The sequence below is a fragment of the Lissotriton vulgaris genome, chromosome 1_1 (assembly GCF_964263255.1).
Source record: "Lissotriton vulgaris chromosome 1_1, aLisVul1.2, whole genome shotgun sequence".
Taxonomy (NCBI): Eukaryota; Metazoa; Chordata; class Amphibia; order Caudata; family Salamandridae; genus Lissotriton; species Lissotriton vulgaris.
Genome location: NC_141685.1, coordinates 1,399,931,042 through 1,399,953,745, shown reverse-complemented (window position 1 = coordinate 1,399,953,745; position 22,704 = coordinate 1,399,931,042). Strand labels below are relative to the sequence as shown.

General features: G+C 46.0%; 1 protein-coding gene across 2 annotated transcripts in view; it reads left to right on the top strand.

The window, feature by feature from the left end:
* Positions 1–22,704, top strand: part of SRPK2 (SRSF protein kinase 2) — a 760,208-nt gene that overhangs the window by 546,357 nt on the left and 191,147 nt on the right. The window lies entirely within an intron of this gene.

Sequence of the window (22,704 nt, the reverse complement as noted above, 5' to 3'; positions counted from 1 at the left end):
AAGTCGGTTATCACAAGGGTGGAGCTGGATTTTAGGGGTGGGGTTGTAGGGTGGATTTTGAAGGTGGATTTGTAGGGTGGATTTGTAGTTGGAGGGTGGATTTGGAGTTGGAGGGTGGATTTGGAGTTGGAGGGTGGATTTGGAGTTGGAGGGTGGATTTGGAGTTGGAGGGTGGATTTGGAGTTGGAGGGTGGATTTGGAGTTGGAGGGTGGATTTGGAGTTGGAGGGTGGATTTGGTGTTGGAGGGTGGAGTTGGTGTTGGAGGGTGGAGTTGGTGTTGGAGGGTGGAGTTGGTGTTGGAGGGTGGAGTTGGTGTTGGAGGGTGGAGTTGGTGTTGGAGGGTAGAGTTGGTGTTGGAGGGTGGAGTTGTAGTTGGAGGGTGGAGTTGGAGGGTAGATTTGTAGGGTGGAGTTGGAGGGTGGAGTGTTGCTATTGTGGTGCTGATTAGTTTTGTGTTGTTTTGAGTTGTGCTGTGGTGTTGCTGATTGATGCTGTGTTGTGCTTAGTGGTGTTGTGTTGGTGCTGAGTGATACTGTTGTAGTTTTGAGTGATAATGTGGTGGTGGTGAGTGTTGCTGTAGTGGTGTAGATTTATTTTGTTGTTGTGTGTGGTGCTCTGGTGGTCCTTAGTGATGCTGAGGTGGTGCTGAGTGGTGCTGCCGTTGTTTTGAGTGAAGCTGTGGTGTTTTTGAGTGGTGCTGTGGTGGTCCGGATTGATGCTGTGGTGTTGCAGAGTGGTGCCGTAGTTTTTTCGAGTGAAGCTGTGGTTGTTATGAGTGATGCAGTGGTGGTGTTGTGGTTCTTATGGGTTGTGTTGAGTGATGCTGGGCTTGTGCTGAGTGGTGCTGTGGTGTTGCAGAGTGATAATGTGGTTGTGCTGAGTGGCGCAGTGGTGGTGATGAGAGATGTTGTGGTTGTGCGTAGTTGTGCTGTGGTGGTATAGAGTGGTGCAGTGGAAGTGCTGAGTGGTGCTGTGGTGGTGCAAATTGATAATGTTGTGGTGTTGATTTATAATGTTGTGGTGCTGAGTGATGCTTGTGTAGCGTTGTGTGATGATGGGGTGATGCGGAGTGGTGCGGTGGTGGTGCTGAGTGTTGCTGTGGTGGTGCGGAGTGATTATGTGGTGGTGCCGATTGATAAAGTGGTGGTGCTGATTGATATTGTAGCTGTACCGAGTGATGCAGGTGTTGCGCTGGGTGATGCTGGTGTTGTGGTGAATAATGCAGAAGTTGCGCTGAGTGATGCTGGTGTTGTGCAGAGTGATGCTGGTGTTGCGCAGAGTGATGCATGGGTCGCGCTGACTGATGCAGATGTTGCGCTGAGTGATTCTGGGAGTTGCGTTGACTGATGCAGGGGTTGCGCTGAGTGATGCAGGGGTCACGCTGAGTGATGCAGGGATTGCACTTAGTGATGCAGTTGTTGCGCTGAGTGATACAGTAGTTGCACTGGTCGTGAGTGATTCAGGGGTCGCGCTGAGTGATGGCGGGGTCACACTGAGGGATGGCGGGGTCACACTGAGGGATGGCGGGGTCACACTGAGTGATGCCGGGGTCGCGCTGAGTGATGCCGGGGTCGCGCTGAGTGATGCCGGGGTCGCGCTGAGTGATGCCGGGGTCGCGCTGAGTGATGCAGGGGTCGCGCTGAGTGATGCAGGGGTCGCGCTGAGTGATGCAGGGGTCGCGCTGAGTGATGCAGGGGTCGCGCTGAGTGATGCAGGGGTCGCGCTGAGTGATGCAGGTGTTGTGCTTATTGAAGCTGGGATTGTGCATAGTGATGCAGTTGTTACGCTGAGTGATACAGGGGTTGCACTGTTGGTGAGTGATACAGGGTTTTTCACTGGTGGTGAGTGATGCAGGGGTCACGCTGATTGATGCAGGGGTTGCGCTGATTGATGCTGAGAGTTGCGCTGAGTGATGCAGGGGTCGCTCAGAGTGATGCAGGTGTTGAGCTTAGTGATGCAGGTGTTGTGCTTAGTGATGCAGGGATTGCGCTGAGTGATGCAGGTGTTGTGCTTCTTGATGCAGGTATTGCACTTAGTGATGCAGTGGTTGCGCTGAGTGATACAGTAGTTGCACTGGTGGTGAGTGATGCAGGGGTTTTGCTGAGTGATGCAGGGGTCGCACTGAGTGATGCAATTTTTGCGCTGAGTGATGCAGGGGTCGCGCTGAGTGATGCAGGGTTGCGCTTCGTGATGCAGGGTTGCGCTTCGTGATGCAGGGTTGCGCTTAGTGATGCTGGAGTTGCGCTGAGTGATGCAGGGGTTGCGCTGAGTGATGCAGGGGTTGCGCTGAGTGATGCGGGGGTCGAACTGAGTGATGCAGGTTTTGCGCTGAGTGATGTAGGTGTCGCGGTGAGTGATGTAGGTGTCGCGGTGAGTGATGTAGGTGTCGCGGTGAGTGATGTAGGTGTCGCGGTGAGTGATGTAGGTGTCGCGGTGAGTGATGTAGGTGTCGCGGTGAGTGATGTAGGTGTCGCGGTGAGTGATGTAGGTGTCGCGGTGAGTGATGCAGGTGTTGCGCTGAGTGATGCAGGTGTTGCGCTGAGTGATTCAGGGGTTGCGCTGATTGTTGCAAGGGTCGCACTGAGTGATGATGGGGTTGCACTGAGTGATGCATTTTTTGCGCTGAGTGATGCAGGGGTCGCGCTTAGGGATGCTGGAGTTGCACTGAGTGATGCAGGGGTCGAACTGAGTGATGCAGGTTTTGCGCTGAGTGATGTAGGTGTCGCGGTGAGTGATGTAGGTGTCGCGGTGAGTGATGTAGGTGTCGCGGTGAGTGATGTAGGTGTCGCGGTGAGTGATGTAGGTGTCGCGGTGAGTGATGCAGGGGTCACACTGAGTGATGCAGGGGTCGCGCTGAGTGATGCAGGGGTCGCGCTGAGTGATGCAGGGGTCGCGCTGAGTGATGCAGGGGTCGCGCTGAGTGATGCAGGGGTCGCGCTGAGTGATGCAGGGGTCGCGCTGAGTGATGCAGGGTTGCGCTTAGTGATGCTGGAGTTGCACTGAGTGATGCAGGGGTCGAACTGAGTGATGCAGGTTTTTCGCTGAGTGATGTAGGTGTTGCGGTGAGTGATGCAGGTGTTACGCTGATTGTTGCAGGGGTTGCGCTGATTGTTGCAGGAGTTGCGCTAAGTGATGCTGGTGTTGCGCTGAGTGATGCAGGTGTTGCGCTGAGTGATGCAGGTGTTGCGCTGAGTGATGCAAGGGTTGCGCAGAGTGATGCAGGGTTGCGCTGAGTGTTGCAGGTTTTGCGCTGAGTGATGTAGGTGTCGCGGTGAGTGATGTAGGTGTCGCAGTGAGTGATGTAGGTGTTGCGGTGAGTGATGTAGGTGTCGCGGTGAGTGATGTAGGTGTCGCGGTGAGTGATGTTGGTGTCGCGGTGAGTGTTGCAGGTGTCGCGATGAGTGTTGCAGGTGTTGCGCTGAGTGTTGCAGGTGTTGCGATGAGTGTTGCAGCTGTTGCGCTGAATGATGCTGGTGTTGTGCTTAGTGATGCAAGTGTTGTGCTTAGTGATGCTGTGGTGTTGTAGAGTTGTGCTGTGGCTGAGCTTTTCTGATGTATAGTGATGCTGTTGTGGTGTTGAGTGGTGCTGTGGTGGTGCTGAGTGGTGTTGTGGTGTTGGTGATTGATGCTGTGCTGGCGCCGTATGAGTCTATTGTAGTGGTGCTATGTTTAGTGTGTGATGTGTATTTTTGCTGAAGTGATGGTGTGTAAGTGTGTTTATTTAGTATGTTATAATGTTTTTTTCTATGTTAACGTGTGTTTATTTGTGTGTGTGTTTTAATTTTTTGTGTGTGTTAGTGTTGTGTGCTTTTACAGACTTACCTTTTTTTTTTTTTTTTTTTTTAAATGGCAGACGCAATGCCTTCCCTTGACGCTACCTACGTTTTGTAGGTTAGCGTTCTATTTTCTTTCCCCTGCTACTTCCGTTTTTGTTTTTTTGGATTGACGTTTTTTGCAGCCAATCGCAGCGCTACGTTTTTGACGTAGCGTTGCGATTGACGTGCGTCACCTGGGAATTTCCCAGATCATCGAGAATCGTCGGGCGCGGAAGGCGTGTTGTGCTTCCTGTGCTGTAGCTGCATCGTTTGACAGGTAAGTGTCCATTTTAATAGTTTTTTCGAAGTTTTGTGAATGTAGTATTGATTGTGTGTACAAATTATCGAATGTTTATTACTGTTTTTATGTTATTTCGATTTTTGTGTATCGCGACTGTATTTGGTTTAGCATATGTACTTAGTATCTAGGTATGTAAATGTTTTTAATGTTTATGTCTTATGTATATTTTTTGGAGAAATGTTTATATTTTAATGTATTGCATGTATGCGACGTTTTCCCTACATATTCCTTTTTTTTTTCGACTTTGGGTATGTACTTTGTATCTATTTATAGAATATTTTGATGTGCTATGTTTTAATGTATGTTTTTATAAGTATATTATATTTTTGTATTGCTTGCATTGTATTTTATACATAATGTGACAGTTTTTTATTGTGCGTATGTAATTTTTTTATTATTGTAAGGCTATTACCTTATATTGTACTGTAGTATTTGATGCACATTGTTTTTATGTAGGTGTATAAATGTGTATTTTAGTGAATGTGTTTTATTAATGTTTTTGGGTTGTAATGAAATATGATCTTATCATTATGCAACAACTTTTAAAAACACATTTTGGTGTACCTTTGTGTTTGCAGTAACGTTATAGTTGTAGGTGCACTTTATTTCCTTTTAGCTTGCGATCTTCGGTTATTATTTTTTTGCTTTGACAATATTTAATATTTTTGGGTAGTGTTAATTAAAGGTGAGATTATTTGGTTTAGTATCGGTTTGTTTGTTGATTTGGTGCTAGTGTATTTTTAAGGTTGTTTTTGATTAAAAGATATTTTGGTACTTGTTGTTTATTAGAATGTTAGTTGTGACATTTTCCTGAGTTATTTTGTGCTTGTGCTTTGGCCTTTGTTTTTGGTGGCGTTTTATGGTTGCAATTTTTTTTTTACATTGTTATATACTTTTCGTATTGATTGCTATGTGTTAATTTCTTTCGCACTTATTTGATGTACTGTAACAGATTCTGTTTTGTAGTTATTGTACTTTTGCTGTTTGTTGTTTCTGTGGTGGTGCCGAGTGATGCTGTTGTGGTGTATGGTGTTTATTTATAATGTGGTGGTGCTAAATGATGCTTGTGCAATGTTGTGTGATGATGTGGTGATGCTGAGTGTTGCTGTGGTGGTGCTGAGTGTTGCTGTGGTGGTGCTGAGTGTTGCTGTGGTGGTGCTGAGTGGTGCTGTGGTGGTGCTGAGTGGTGCTGTGGTGTTGATGAGTGATAATGTGGTGTTGATGAGTGATAATGTGGTGGTGCTGTATGATCATGTAGTTGTGCTGAGTGATGTTGTAGTAGCGCTGAGTGATGATGTTGTGATGGTGAGTGGTGATGTGGTAGAGATGATTGATGCTGGTGTGTTGCAGAGTGCTGCTAGTGTGGCGTTGAGTGCTGCTGTGGTGGTTCTGAGTGGTGCTGTAGAGGTGATGAGTGTTGCTGTTGTGGGCCTGTTCAGTGTAAGTGAGTGAAACCTGTACTGCTGCTGCCTGCGCTGTGACTGTTTCTGTATGTGGGCGAAGCTTGCACTTCTGCTGCCTGCACTGTGTCTGTTCTCTGTATGTGAGGGAATCTTACAGTGATGCTGTCTGCACTATGCCTATTCTGTGTATGTGTGGGAAGCTTGCATTAATGATGCTTCCTGCACTGTGCCTGTTATGTGTATGTGAAGGAAGATTGCATTGCTCTGTGTATGTGAAGGAAGCTTGCACTGCTGCTGCCTGCACCATGCATGTTGAGTGAGTGCATGTGGGTGAAGCTTGCACTGATGCTGCTTGAACTTTGCCTGCACTGATGTTGATTGTGCATGCTTGTTTTGTGTATGTGAGGGAAACTTGCACTGATGCTGATGCATGATGCCTGTTCTGTGTATGTGAGAGAAGCTTGCATGCCATGCTTGTTCTGTGTACATGAGGGAAGCTTGCTTGGATGCTGCCACACCCTGCTTGTTTTTTTTATGAAGGAAGCTTGCACGGATGTTGCCTGTTCTATGTGAGGGAAGTTTGCACTGATGCTGCCTGCACTGTGCCTGTTTTGTGTATGTGAGGGAAGCTTGCTCAGACGCCGCCCGCTCCGTCCCTGTTCTGTGTACGTGAGGGAAGCTAACACGGATGATGCCTGTGCCGTGCCTGTTTTGTGTACATGAGGGAAACTTGCACTGCTGCTGCCTTCACCTTGCCTGCTCTGTGTACGTGAGGGAAGCTTGCACTGCTGCAGCCTGCACTCTGCCTGTTCTGTGTATGTGAGGGAAGCTTGCATGCCATACTTGTTCTGTGTACGTGAGGGAAGCTCGCTTGCATGCTGCCACACCCTGCCTGTTCTTTTTGTGAAGGAAGCTTGCCCTGATGTTGATTGTGCATGCCTGTTCTGTGTATGCGAGGGAAGCTTGCACTGATGCTGCTTGCATCATGCCTGTTCTGTGTATGTGAGGGAAGCTTGCATGCCATGCTTGTTCTGTGTATGTGAGGGAAGCTTGCTTGGATGCTGCCACACCCTGCCTGTTCTTTTTGTGAAGGAAGCTTGCACTGATGTTGATTGTGCATGCCTGTTCTGTGTATGCGAGGGAAGCTTGCACTGATGCTGCTTGCATCATGCCTGTTCTGTGTATGTGAGGGAAGCTTGCATGCCATGCTTGTTCTGTGTACGTGAGGGAATCTTGCTTGGATGCTGCCACACCCTGCTTGTTGTTTTTGTGAAGGAAGCTTGCACTGATGTTGCTTATTTCGTGCCTGTTCTGTGTTCGCGGTCAATGGGGTTTGAGAACAAATGGAGAGCTAAGAGTGCACATGAGAGGGAGGGGGGAGTGGAAGAACGTGCAGCTGAATAGGAGAGAGACAGTGGTCTGCGTGTTTGCGCGCTGGAAAGGCAGGAGATGGGATGACTGGGCAGCGTGCACGTCTGAGTGTTGGCATGCTGGAGAGGGAAGGGAGGATGATGAGCGAGAGGCGTGCGCTGGACAAGGAGAGGGTGGGAGGAGTCAGCAGCTTGAATGGAGCGTGCACAAAGTGAATGAAAAGCCAATAAAAACTGAAGCTGTGGGTTTGGCGTTGGCGTGCTGAGGTCGTGCTAGGCTGATGAATGCTTTGTGGGCAAAATGAAGAGAAAAGCGCGCGAGTTAGAGAGAATGGGGGGGAGAAGAACGGGCAGATGATTAGGCTGTGGTGTGTGTGTCTGCGCGCTGGAAAGGCAGAAGATGGGATGACTGGGCAGCGTGCACGTCTGAGTGCTGGCATGCTGGAGAAGGTGGGGGGGATGATGAGCGAGAGGCGCGCGCTGGACAGGGAGAGGGTGGGAGGAGTGAGCAGCTTGAATGAAGCGTTCACAAAGTGAAGAGCCAATGAAAACAGAAGCTGCGGGTTTGGCGTTGGTGTGCTGGGGTCGTGCTAGGCAGATGAATGCTGCGTGGAAAAAACAAAAAGAAAAGTGGCGCGCGAGTTAAAGAGAAAGTCTGTGGCACAAGTTTTGGTGTTTGCAAACAAATGTAGAGAGAAGAGCGCACATGAAAGGGAGGGGGGGAGAACGGGCAGCTGAATGGGAGAGAGTCTGTGGTCTGCGTGTTGAGTTTAAAAAAAAAGTATAGAGAAGAGCGCGCATGAGAGGAGAACGGGCAGATGAATGGGAGAGAAGCTATGGTCTGCGTGTTGCCGCGCTTGAAAGGCAGGGGGTGGGATGACTGTGGGATGACTGGAAAGAGTGTACGGCTGAATGTTGTCGTGCTACAAAGGAAGGGGGTGTGATGAGCAAGAGGCGCGCACTGGACAGGGAGTGGGTGGGAGGAGTGAGCAGCTTGAATGGAGCTTGCACAAAGTGAAGAGCCAATAAAAGCTCTTGTAAGCTTGTGAAAAAAAAGCATGTGGGGGAAAAGCGCGTGCTTGTGTTCACGTGAACTGTTTGAAATCCGCCGATGGTTTGAGAACTTATTTTGCCTACTATAATTCTCCCCTATCCATTGCTTGCGGAATAGGATAGGCGAGACCTAAAAATCAGCCAGAGGACAGCTACATCTCAGATAATGAATAAAGGCAAATCCTAGCTATCCTGGCCACTGCCAGAGATGTGTTGTGTAAGGAATTGATTTCTGTATACTTAAGCCACTGATTCCTAACTCACAACACCACTATCCTACCTACTGCATTAGTCAGAAGCAGCAGCATCTGAGTGCAATTCCTTAGCAGGTCAGTTGCTCCCCTATTCCAAATCTTTTGCCATGTTAATCATAGCTCTAAAAATTAAGAAACTGCCCAATAGCCTGATCTAGATCTCCTGTTATCTCATCAAAGGAGACATGATGTCTTCCTCGTATGAATCCCCAACCGCATCTATCCCCACCCTCTTACCATGATCTCATATGGAGTTGACTATTTCTGCACATTGTCTGCAAAAAAGACCATAAGGATGTCTTTGGGGAATATGGCATTTGAATGCCCTGAAGTATTAAATATCTTTTCCAGCACTCACTATTTATAGAACACTTGGGAACTCACACAACAGTACCACCTGCCTCCATAATACTTCCAACATTGTTTGCTGCCCCAGAAGCGCCTTATCTTCCTCCTGTCTGTATCAACAGCTTCTCCTGTCCAGCACATAAACCATTGTAACTTCTCCGAGAGATAATAACCTTCTTAATTACGAGTACCAATTCCACCAAAGTCCAACAGCTTCCTCCAGCACTAATTTATGCCTTTCACCGCTTCACATCACTGCATCCAATAGCGATTTCAGTTCTTTAAAAACTGCTACTGGAATCCTCAATGGGATGGCCGCAAAACAATAGAACAGTCTGGGTAATGGCTGCCTTTTGGCTATCGCAGTCCAGCCTATCTGGGCAGTGGCAGCCCAGTCCAAAAGGAAATATGCAGTCTTGCCAATACCAGTATCTTGCCAAGATCACCAGTCAGCAACCTCTCACTATCATGGTAAATCTAAACTCCCAAACACCAAATCTTTTCAAGGTCCCACTGAAGTGCTGTACCGAATAGTTCCCATTCCTGTGTGAGAATAGTCGGTCAACAGAAATATTAATGATTTCCCCCAATTAATTTTTAAGACCGAAGTCTGTGCGAAGTCAATCGTTCCTTTGTAAGAGCTGGCATATGTTGCATTGGATCACTAAGGAATTATAGGGCATCATCTGCTTATAATGAAAAAAAATGTATCTCGCCATGGGAGATGTATGTCCTATTTTTAGGCTCATGTACACATTCTTGTGGCCAAGGACTTCATAGCTAATGAGAATAAAACCTGGGAAATTATCACCCCTGCCCAGTATCCCTGAAAATAGAACATTGTTGGGAGACAGCATGACCATTTGGAACCCTCATCAAGGATGAAGTGTACAACATTCGAATCCACTTAACCACACTCTTACCATGACCCATCTGGGCAAGAACCGCAACTAAATATGGCCAGAGTACCATATTGAAAGCCTTTTCAGTATCCAGTAACGCTGCAGGAGACTGTACGTCTGCTTGTCGTATGAGATCATTACACAGAAAAGGCACCAACGATTCAAATTAGTATTACACCCAAGGATAAACCCATTTTAGTCATCATGCATGATGCACCAAACTCCGTACTACATACAATAATATGTTAGCTATAATGTTCCCCAATACCTTACGTTTAACATTAAGTTGCGAGGGAGAACCTAGAGGACTTTAGATCAAGCGGTCTTTACCAAGAAGTGCATCTCCTGGAGGCATACTACCCATGCTCCCCATTGTACTGGGCAGGAGTGATCTTTTTGTTTTGTGATAACACAGCCATGCCCCTCACATTCCATATCACCCATCTGTACACATTATCCATGATTGTATGGACCGTAAATTAATATCTCTCTCTCACTCTCATCCTCATATATCTCCATCCCTCCACTATCCTTTTTCAATCAAAATAACTGACTAACATGTTTACTTCTCAAATTCCACATTCCACTACCCTAATTCTCCACTAATCCTTTGTGCTCTAATAATAATAAATAATAAAGAGATTTATAAAGCGCATGGTGACGCCATCTCGGCGTGTCCCCGCGCTACGGAGAAAAGGAAAATGCTCAAGCAGGAAACTCCTCTGTTCAGGCTGTGAAGTTAGATATTATACAGATGGGTCTTAAGAAGTTTTCTGAACTTGACTTCAGATCCTTCTAATCTTAGGCTGATCGGGAGTCTGTTCCAGTTGCTGGCTGCCAACAGTCTGAAAGAGCGACCACCCAATTTAGCTCTTTTGACGTGGGGGATTTTTAGAAGACCCGCTCCTACTGAGCGTAGTGCTCTAGCTGGCTCATAAATGTGTACAAGGTCATGAAGATAGGATGGTGCTTTATGCCATACAATCCTGTGGCATATTAAGAGTGCTTTATACATCACTCTCTTTCTGACTGGTAGCAAGTGTAGCGCTGCAAGAGCAGGTTTAGAAGCTGCTCTTTTAGGAAGTCTCAACACTAGACGGGCGGCAGTATTTTGAAGGACTTGCAAACGCCCTAGGTTTTTTTCCGTGGTGCCTAAGAGCAGCACATTACCGTAGTCCATGCGGGACGTGACCAGGGCTTGTGTCATGGTGCATCGAGCCTCCAACGGTAGTAAGTCCAATGTGTGATTGAGGGTTTTCAATATCCCAAAGCACTTTCCCACTAGACGGTTGACGTGGCCCTCATAGGATAATTTGGGATCAACTCATATTCCCAGGTTCTTTGCCTCCTTACAGGGATTGGGCGTGGGGCCTAAACATGTTGGCCACCAGTCCACTGTCTAGCTTGAGTTGCTTCCTCCAATCACCATAACCTCCGTCTTGGAGCCATTGAGCTTTAGACAGTGCGAGTTCATCCATCCTGCTAAAGCCTGCATACAGGACTTAAAGTTGGATGCTGCTGTTTCGGGGGCTCGGGACAGGGAGATCAGCAGTTGGGTGTCGTCAGCGTAGGAGACTAACTCCACTCAATACGCTTGCACCACTTCTGCCAAGGGGGCCATGTACAGATTAAACAAGCTTGGACTCAAAGCTGAGCCCTGGGGCACCCCTTGTTCTAGTGCTATGGCTGAGGATTTAAAGGAGCCCCTTTGGACCTGGAAACTTCGGTCAGTCAGGAATGCTTTCAGCCAGCTTAGGGCGGACACCGTGACCCCTGCTTTGTTTAGACACTGTAGCAAGATGGAATGAGCCACAGTGTCAAACGCCGCACTGAGGTCCAGCATTATCAATGCCATGGTATGTCCGGAGTCCGCCCGTTGCCCCAGGGTCTCTGTTGCTCTCAACAGGGCCATCTCCATGGAGAAGCCCGGTCGGAAGCCTGATTGAGAGGGGTGCAGGAGGTTATTATTCTCTAAGTAAACCATTAGTTGTATGTTGGCCGTTTTCTCTGCCACTTTGGCCAGATACGGTAGTAAGGAGATGGGTCTTAGGTTTTCGAGCACTTCAAGGCTAACATTTGGTTTCTTTTTAATGGGAAGAACTATCGCTTTCTTCCAGTCATCCGGGAGAGTTCCGGAGGCAAACGAGACTTGAAGTACATGCCTGATATAGGGTTCCAGCACCGAGATGCTTTCCCCCAGCACCCGAGGAGGTGCTGGGTCTCGAGGGGAACAAGATTTAATACCCTAGAGTAGCGTGCTACTCGCCAATAAAGCGCTCCAACACCTCATCAGGGTTACAAGCGCTATATAAATGCAAACCTTTTTTCCTTTTCTACTCCTCCCCCAACCCTTCTCAATCCAAATAACTGACTAACATATCCACCACTCAAATTACTTCATATTTCACTATACTAATTTTCAACACTAATCCTTTATGGGTTCCGGAGTAGCGTGCTACTCGCAAGAAAAGCACTTCAGCACCCAGTGCTATATGAATGCAAACCTTTCTTGTCCTTCTATCCCTCTGCTATCCTTCTCACTCCAAATAACTGACCAACATCCACCACTCAAATTATTTTCATGTTTCACCATACTAATTCACTACTAATTCTTTATGGGGTTCCGGAGTAGCGTGCTTCAACACCCTATCAGGGGTAACAAGTGCTATATAAATACAAACCTTTTTTCCTCTTCTATCCTCCAGTTATCCTTCCGAATCCAAATAACTGACTAACATATCAACCACTTAAAATTTACTTGCATGTTTCCCTATACTAATTCAACACTAATCCTCTATGGGTCCCGGAGAAGCATGCTACTCGCCGAAAAAAAGCGATTAGATGCCTCGTCAGGGGTAGTAAGCGCTATACAAATGCAATTACAATCCAATATCAACCTTGGTTTAAATATTTGCTAATAGCATAAGGATTCATCCTCAAATAATTGGTGTTAAATGATATTTAAATGATATTGTCAGCTACCAACAATCCAACTGACTCAGCTTTGGTTTGACCTCAAGAAAAGATCTTCTCAACTTTTGTGTTCTTGCGGTGGAGGCTGTTAACAGATAGACATGACTTCTTTCCAGTGTCCACAGACTATGCTGACAGGCCACCTGTGAAATCTCGATCTCTATTCCTATAATTGAGCCTGGCCACTATTAGGCGAACTATGGCTTGTGGGGTTGGGACTGTGGGCTCTACCAAAGAGGATGATGGATGGAGCGTTCGAGCAATTCAAACACTCACCCCCAGTCAACTGATCTGGGTTTAATCCATCATCATTCTTTAGATCACTCCACCACCCCAGTTTAGGCATGGCCATACACAAATCAGTCTGACCCTGTAGCTCATGAGAACAGTCCAGCCCGAACTGCCAAGCCATGTCTTCCCTGGAACGGAAACAAGCATCCTGGGACCGGTGTCTGGCTATTCTGCCTTCATCAGCCAGGCTAGCTTGAATCCAGTGGCAAAGTGAGTAAGGGACTCACGTCTGAGCATACCCTGCCAACTTAGGGCAAACAAAGCGATACCAAAGGGCTCTGTCAACCACAAAGAAGGAAAGCCTGCAAATATATTTTCCAATAACCATGTCTCCATAGATTGCTCAGCAGTGTGCCCCTGCAGCTTCTCAGTGAGACCTGTGGCACAAATATTATACCTACGTGAGCGTCTCTGCGTTTGCGATCTCTCCTGCATTTTCTCCACCATCTCAGCCAATGACTTCACCTGTGTGTGCAGCTCATGACCAAGGGTCTCATTGAGGGCATAATGGACTAATTAGCCATCACTTTTGGCCAGCTATTTGTAATCTGTGCAGCGTAATCCCGCACCAATCTTAAACTCATCTGTTTTTACTTCCAATGAATCATTTAGATCTGAGGTAGCTTTCAGGATTTTTTTTAATTCTTCATTGTGCCCTCCAAGTACACTTTCCACTTTGTGGAGACTCAGTTACAAACTGTATAGCTATCTGCTGGGGCTTCAGTGATGAGGGTCTGTCTGGTTTTAGCTTCACCATGATGTACCACAAACCTAAAGTACCACACTAACAACTGGCCCCACTCAGGGAAAACTCTAGGGGCATAGAACTGCAGTCTTACTTACCCCAGAGAAATGGGTGGGCATTGTCTCTCTTAGAAATGCCCACATTTTTTTCCCCAATTCAGATATCCAAAGCTCGTTACAGACCAGGGCAGTTATGGCGAGTCTCCAGTAGACCTTTGATAGTCAAACAGACAGCACAGATCTTGGCATTTCATCATGGACATTTTAGCACACCATATCCAGTAGTATTCCTCTGTTCCCAATTGTAGGTGCCAGTGCCAGTAAAATTGTAAGTTTATTTCAGCCAACTATGTGGGTGTATTTGATTGAACAGTAGATATGCATGTAGCCCTGGGAAGCCAATCCGTTAACATATGTCCTGATATGGTGAGGCTCTATAGACTCCCTCCAGCCAATTATGAGCTATGGGCCCAGTGAATTACTCCATGGCTTGTGGGGTTGGGACTGTGGGCTCTACCAAAGAGGATGATGGATGGAGCGTTCGAGCAATTCAAACACTCACCCCCAGTCAACTTATCTGGGTTTAATCCATCATCATTCTTTAGATCACTCCACCACCCCAGTTTAGGCATGGCCATACACAAATCAGTCTGACCCTGTAGCTCATGAGAACAGTCCAGCCCGAACTGCCAAGCCATGTCTTCCCTGGAACGGAAACAAGCATCCTGGGACCGGTGTCTGGCTATTCTGCCTTCATCAGCCAGGCTAGCTTGAATCCAGTGGCAAAGTGAGTAAGGGACTCACGTCTGAGCATACCCTGCCAACTTAGGGCAAACAAAGCGATACCAAAGGGCTCTGTCAACCACAAAGAAGGAAAGCCTGCAAATATATTTTCCAATAACCATGTCTCCATAGATTGCTCAGCAGTGTGCCCCTGCAGCTTCTCAGTGAGACCTGTGGCACAAATATTATACCTACGTGAGCGTCTCTGCGTTTGCGATCTCTCCTGCATTTTCTCCACCATCTCAGCCAATGACTTCACCTGTGTGTGCAGCTCATGACCAAGGGTCTCATTGAGGGCATAATGGACTAATTAGCCATCACTTTTGGCCAGCTATTTGTAATCTGTGCAGCGTAATCCCGCACCAATCTTAAACTCATCTGTTTTTACTTCCAATGAATCATTTAGATCTGAGGTAGCTTTCAGGATTTTTTTTAATTCTTCATTGTGCCCTCCAAGTACACTTTCCACTTTGTGGAGACTCAGTTACAGACTGTATAGCTATCTTCTGGGGCTTCAGTGATGAGGGTCTGTCTGGTTTTAGCTTCACCATGATGTACCACAAACCTAAAGTACCACACTAACAACTGGCCCCACTCAGGGAAAACTCTAGGGGCATAGAACTGCAGTCTTACTTACCCCAGAGAAATGGGTGGGCATTGTCTCTCTTTGAAATGCCCACATTTTTTTCCCCCAATTCAGATATCCAAAGCTCGTTACAGACCAGGGCAGTTATGGCGAGTCTCCAGTAGACCTTTGATAGTCAAACAGACAGCACAGATCTTGGCATTTCATCATGGACATTTTAGCACACCATATCCAGTAGTATTCCTCTGTTCCCAATTGTAGGTGCCAGTGCCAGTAAAATTGTAAGTTTATTTCAGCCAACTATGTGGGTGTATTTGATTGAACAGTAGATATGCATGTAGCCCTGGGAAGCCAATCCGTTAACATATGTCCTGATATGGTGAGGCTCTATAGACTCCCTCCAGCCAATTATGAGCTATGGGCCCAGTGAATTACTCCAGCTGGCAGCAGTATCCATGCAAGCAGCCCGATGCCTCCAGCTAATCCAAATCATACAGTGTGTTGTCTCCCCAGCTGAGCTGAGCTCAATCACACAACCGCTCACAGCTGCTGGAGGGCCCAAGTTCAGGTACTCCTTGCCCAGCATTGTATCGAGTCCATCTCCTCTTCGCATTGGAGACCTTGCAGCCACCATCTCGAAAAATAGGCCTTGCTCGGTTCGGGGCTCCAAACGCCCCCAAATCAGTGCACCGCTATTTGGGACTTGAGCAGTGATAGGGCTCTGGATGTCTGTGGATCGGGAATCATCCAGCACGACTTCAGACTGTTCTGGATGTCATTATTATCCAGGAGAACTGACGGGGTCCCAGGATCTCTCTGAGGACTTGTCCGTTCACCTCACTGCAAAGGTGCAACCTGCCTTCTCTTGTAAAGTACTGTGTCTATGCACTAACCCTAGTGCTAACATCTCACATAGTTCTTCCTTGGGGAACTATATAGATATTAAATTAGTGCAGTCTTCACAGATTTTAATAGACCACCGTTTTTTTGCAAATTTGACAAGTGTGTATTTTAAACCACGTCAGTAGATGTTTCATTGGCCTTCTGGGAATTGAGGATGTATGACAAGAAATATTCCGCTATCCTTGATGGGTTAACATCTACTTCTATAAAAGGGCATACACCGTTTTTCAGGCTGTACTAACTTATATAGGAGATTTATTTATCAGTTTTCTGGGATACAGAAGCTGATGAAGGCTTTTGTTTTCTGGAAAAAAAGTTTTATACCTCCCCCTTTTTGCAACATCCCAATGTTGGACTTCCATTTAATGTAGAGACAAATTCTTAATTTCATGTAATGGGGGAGTATTGTCTCAGAGAAGCAAGATTACTGTAGAGTTGAAACCATTAGACTCTTTTTCTTAGGAAGTTACACCAGCAGAATGAATTTCACCATTACATAGAACTTTGAGCAATCAAGACATCTTTTGTGGAATGGTTTAATCATCTGTTAGGAGCCTAACATATAATATGGAGGTTTATAGTCACCACAGAAATTTACAGTTTTTGAAGTCTACCTGAGGACTGACTAACAGACAGTTTAGACAAACATTGTTATTTTCTGATTATGATGTCGGCCTTGTGGGAGGGTGACTGTTACGATTGGTAGTAATAATCACCTGTGTTTTCCAGGCAGTCACAGAGATTCCCTCCTCCAATCTTCAGTGGTGTTAGTCTTCTATTACAGATGTCGTCAGTGGTATACCCAGAGTGTAGGTACTGCTTGGTGTGAGACTTCGCGTCTGCATCACCTGCACTTTGCAAAACATTCAAGGGAAATCAAGACAGACTACATTTCCTCGACCGCCACAGGTTTTTCTCAGACCTGCAGTGGGGGCGGCCATCCTAGATCCGTTGAGTAAAAGTTCCTTGTGGTTCAGAGTGTTTCTGTTCTTTTTCCTAGACAGTAGTTCTACATCGTTGCTGCTGACAGAATATTGTTGTCAGGAGATTGTAAGTCATTGCGTTTTCCTTTTTTTTATTTCAGTAATTTTTTATTGAAAAAAAAGCATATTTACATGGTGCAGAGTGAAACACATGGGGGATGGGAAAAGACAGGGAAAAACACCCGGGAAGGGGGGGGGGGGGGCAAGCATTGTCTCGATTGGCTTGTGTCTGTTTGTTCATGTTCTCATGCTTGCTTCTTCTTCTTCTCGTCAATCCTTCAGGCTACCCCCATGCCCCTTACAGACTGTCTGATTGTCTTTTCGCTCCCCTGGTGGCGTGAAGAGAAAAGAGAGGTGTAGATGATATAGAGAGTAAAGAGAGAGAGGAGGCACATTGTGTCGCAGAGTAGGTGATGCATGTGGTTTATGCAGTGTTGCCTAGTTTGGACGTTCAGGGTGGCTTGTGAGAGGACAGGTAGTTGTCTAGCGACAGCCACATCTCGCTTTTTTTCCCTGAGTTCGGTAGGCTGTTGGTTGTTATGGTGTTGGCTCCTCGTAGGAATATGACCCAGTTGAACCAGGCTTTAAAAGTCGTCTTTGCTGTGTCTTTCCAATTGTTCAACACCGTCTTGACCGCCGCTGTGAGCAGGAGGTCAATCGGGTCCCTGTCATTTTCGGATGTTATGGATGGGTCGGTGTACCCCAGTGCTAGATAGTGAAAGTCCAGTGTTAGTGTGGCGCCTGTTACGTCATTGATTAGAGTATTTATTGAGTCCCAGAATTTCCTGATCTTGGTGCAGTGGAAGAGGAGGTGTGCCAGGTCCCCCTTCTGCTTATTGCAGTTCCAGCAGGAGTCGTTCTCTCTGATACCCATGGTGGCTAGGCGTGCTGGGGTCCAGTAGGCCTTGTGTATCAGCCAGAATTTTGTCTGATCTAGAGTTGTCACCTTTCTTCTCGATGTGGAAGACCAGAGGTCTGCCCTTTCCTTCTCACTGAGCTCTCTCCCTGCCACTGCTTCCCAATGGGTTATAATTTTGTTATTTAGTTTAGAGGTTTTGGGGCACAGGGCTCTGTATATGTGCGCTACTTGGTGTCCTATTATGTTCAGGCTGGTGGCGTATTGTATTACTGATGGGGTGAGCTTGTTTATGCCTGCTTTGGCGATTGCCACCCTTATTTTAACCCTTTCCGTGCTGCGAACGTCCAACGGTCGTCGCGTGCACTACCTCGCTGGTGCTGCGCACGACCGTTGGACGTCCGAATCCCGTTAGCGCGATCGAACGTCCGCACTGGGGCGGAATGTTCGACCTGCTAAACGGGTTAAGGAAGTTATAGAGCTCTGCGCTGTCAAACTTGTATTGCTCTTTGAGTGTGTCAAAGGATGTTTGATTTCCTTGGTTCTGTAGCTGGCCCACCGTTGTTATGCCGTGTCGGTACCATGTGTGCATGTGCAGTGTGTTGTTCCTGTACTTTATTCTAGGATTGTGCCAGAGGGACTCTAGCTGAGTTTGTCTGACGCTGGTGTCTAGTAGTTTATCTATTCTTAGTAGGGCCAGTCTTGTGTTCCTTAGGATTGCGTTTTGTTTGATTGTGTCGTGTTTTGTTGCGTTTTCATAGAAAATACATTGCTCCTAGAGAAATGTTCAGAATAAATATTAGAGAGAAAGGATTTAGGCTTTGATTTGCACTCTAATATTTTAGTCATTCTTTTTAGGATTACAAACTCTATTGGACCTCATCACAGGAGAAGCTAGTGAATCCTTGATTCACTTATAGTATTAATGTATTACCAGTAGTATAATTCAGAATATTCCCAGCAGTGCAACCACAGTACTTATAAGTATTCCTTATGTTACAGTTCATGCATTAAGTACATTGAGAATCGTTCAAATCAGAGACTTGAATTAACTCGTTGAGGGTAGTTGTAGATACAAAAACGTGCATTACAGTTCAGGTTATTCCCTACAGTTTTACTTCTTTAGTGCTGAGGATAACCCTTTGGATTCCTCTGTACTATGCAGGACGTCAAGAAGTCGTCCTCAGCACAACTTAAAATGGTCCTGTTTTTAAAATCAATGTTAATTATCTTTGGTTTAACTGTGACGCTAGTGTGCATTATGCACTAAAATCACAGCAAAATAAAAGCGGCAGCAGACTGCTCTATTGGTGTGGACTGTTTTCACTTACGATTGGTGCTGGGGGCATAACTCTGCACCCCGTTCACCAATCTCAGTGGGAGTGGCAGCGCTGGAAATGGGAGAATGGCCCCTTGTCTTCTTCTTCTTTTTTAAAATATGGGTTTATTCAATTTTTCTCATTTTGGTACATACACATTGTGCAGTGATACAACCTTTCCAGCATGCCCATAGGGAGACCAGTATACCATTATAGCACAGTTTGTCTTTATACCATTATTGAATTCAAAAGCAGTTAGACATTCAGTTATGTTTACACAAGTATAAGCGCTAGATCTAGGAATCTATTACCTGCTTTCTTGGGTTTTGGTTGGGTAAGGAGAATGTTCTTTTCTAGTGCTCTCTCTCCCTAGTGGGTCCTTGCTTGGGAATCACACTGCTCACTGAATTCACCCCACTGGACCAGCAGAGCGTTATTTTAGTGAACCGGCTCCTTCGTATGGGTCGTTGTTTCTCTCCACCCAAGAGGAAAACCAACTTTTTGCCACCCTTAGGGAGCAGATTAGGGAGGATTGTCCTCAACCGGCTCCCTTGGGGTGAAAAGCCCACTAGACAACAGGGGTTTATTGGCTTTTGCGATGGGAGAGAGGTGCCATGGGCAAGGGCCAGCGCCCCCCACCCCCAATCAAGGGTGAGTCTTTCAGCCCCTTCCTTGGAGTGGGCAGATAGGAGAGTATGACACAAATTTACCCTGCCCCAAGGGACTAGAAAGCCCACTAGACACCAGGGATTAAAATCAAATGGGGTGAGTTTGGTCACCTTGGCTTCGGGTCATGCTCCCTACCCCAAAGGCGGCAGTACAGTCTTTCTGCCCTCCCTCCCTTCCCCAAGAGGTAGATTGTTTTTTTTTGCCCCTAATCAGCCTCAGAGGAGGGTAGAAAGCCCACTAGATTCCAGGGATTTGAGGACAGGTTTTTTGGAAGGGGTGGTGTGGCCACTCAAAAAGGGCAACAGTATCTTTCTGCCATCCCCTCCCTCAGACCAAGTGGGGGTTAGTCCCAATTTGGCCCCAGTGGAGGGATTTTGAAATTGTGACAAACAAAAGCCAGGTGGCACACTGATATTGTGCCATGCCACCACCCAGAAGGGGCAAAATGTGAGGTTGAAAACCCACTAGACACCAGCAATTTTATAGTGGGGCAAAAAAGTGGTGGGCTCTCCACCCTGGCTTTGGGCCCTACCCCCACAACACAAGGAGCCACACAATTGTTTTGGCCGCAGGGGAGGCAGGTGGGGTTATGTCCCAATTTGGTCTCTGGCCCAGTGGGTTGGGAGCAAAAAGGCCACTAAACACCAAGGATATATTTTTTTCTTTTAGTTAAAAATACGGCCCTATTACTCAGCCCTAAAGCCCCAACAGTATTTCTGCCTGCATGGGGCGTCATACCCATAGCTAGCAAGAGAAAATGTGCATTCTTTTGGGTGTAGTTTTGACCTACAGACTGACAGAGTGGGGTAAATCCAAATGTTATCTTACTTGCCATTGCCATGAAGAATGGCTGTACTATTCGGGCCCGCACTTGGCTGCCACCCAGGGAGACTTACCAAACCCAGATATTTCTGAAAACTAGACACCCAGGGAGTCCAGGTTCTATACCTTGCGTGAATCGCACAATATTTTCCAACACACTCCAGTCAAACTTTAACCTGTGACAAAAACACACATTTCCTAATATTTCTGTGAGAGAAAATTCCGGAATCTGCGGGTATCCACAAATTTCCTACCAGCCAACAGCTATATAGTAGCTTTAGACAAAAGCTGTTTGACCATATTTAAAGTTAAACAGGCAAGTGGTTCTATTATAACATTTTGGATATTCCTTTTTTGGGGTGCAATGGAGTATATTTCATTGGAAATACATCATGCAAGACATCTACCACTTTTTTTCAACTGAGTGCCCTATCTTCCATACTCTAAATAAGGCCCATATTAGTCTACTTATCTTTAAAGTTGTTTTTGATTGCCTAGGGTTAATGAAGGGCTGGGAACCGGGAACATGTTTTCACTGATACTGCCTAAGTCTATCCATTTGTTTCTGTAGAAAATTGGTAGTTCTGTAGCTAGAGAAATGTCATTGTATCACAGTCTGGTCAATCAATTCATTTATTGCCGGGCATCTTTGATGGTTTACAGATCGCAAACAGGGGTTACTCCTGTATCCTAATTTTTAACTTTACAGTATTTCAGTACTGTTGACCAAAAAGGTCGTCCTTATTATCCTGAAGAGCCACATGGCCATCTTCTCTACAGTTTTACACATTCTTCTTGTTTCAACTCCCCTGTCTCAAAATACAGAGTTCTCTGAGGCTCCATTCATGCTTACCTACTATTCCATCTGGAGATGGAGCCTCTGTACTTCTTTTCTCCAATCTAGACATTGTCATTCTCAAGTTTATCTTAGTGTTATCAATATCTGATGTCCATCTTCTTGGACCTTCCTGGATACTATTGAGTCCTGCATGGTACAATTTGTGCCACAAATGTAAATGAGAACAAGACAGAATTTGTGTCTATGAGACTAAACTCATGCCCCTGAATGAAGGCTAGCAGATATCACTGCAGTCTAATGTGTTCTCTACTCTTAAAAATGCATAGTCCCTGAGTTTCTACATTGACCCCTCTTTCTCCATCAGAGAGAGCATGAAAGTCAGCCTAGTAGCAGATAAGTGTCATAAGACGTCAGACGATACTTCCCAGCTCACACCTTCTGCTGTGCTGTAAAGTCTCTTGCGTTCCCCCATGTTGATGAGGGTAGTTTCATGCTGACTCACCTGCAAGATTCCATCATCCTTCCAATTGTGAATGCTTTCTGTGCTCCAGCATGCCTGATCTCGCGACCAAGCGAATACTGCCACGTCACCCCTGCTTTCAGGGAGTAACATTTCCTGCTTATTCCATCACACATTTAAAATCTCTCTCTGCGAAAGATGCAACGCCATTGAAACCAACCTGTGATTCTTTGCCCCAAGCTTCTGGATTGCACTCCTCCTTCCAAACTAGGCTGGTTCTTTCTCTCATGCCCTTTGGGAAAAAGCTAAAACCGCCCTTTCTTTATCCCCCTTCCCATTTCTCACCGTTCCCATGTTTGGAATGTTCACGTATTCTATTATTCCTTTGTAATGTATTGATTTATTTTTCTATTTGTGTAGCTCCTAATGGTAAGTCTGTACTTTTTACTCCCCACAACATTGGTACATGGCCACTTGGGCACCTGTATTCCGTACGTTTTTGGCACATACTGCTATTTCGTAAAATCATCCTCCGTCTGTAGGGGTTGAGTGCAAATTACAGATAACCAAAATTAAATTAAAATAGATATTTGTTGGGTTGATTTAATGGGGGGGAAGTGGGGGTGGGGGTTTTGGCTGTATTGACCCTGAAGATTATGTAGTTCCCAAGACTCTATAAGCTCCACGGAGCCTAGTCCTTCGACCCAGTTGTATTTTGTGAAGATTGGCTTTCATAGAGTGTGCAGCAAATGTCAAAGGAGGTTGAGAGGGTAATTGTACAGGAGCAATTTCAGAAAAACCGTTGGCTTTTCCAAACCCCTTGGTCTTTAATAGGAGCGATTGATAATTACATTCACAACGTTTTCTTATTATTATAATGTATTTAACTAAGCCAATGTAGACAACCTCAATGCATACTCTGGCAGGAATTCAGTTGTAGTCCCATCACTTAGTTAATCCTTTATCGGTGCTCATGTATCATTATTAGCATGTCTAATCTGATCACTTTGCAACTCATCTTAATAATATTTTAAGCAGGGTTTTTCATACCCTCCAGAAATGATCATTT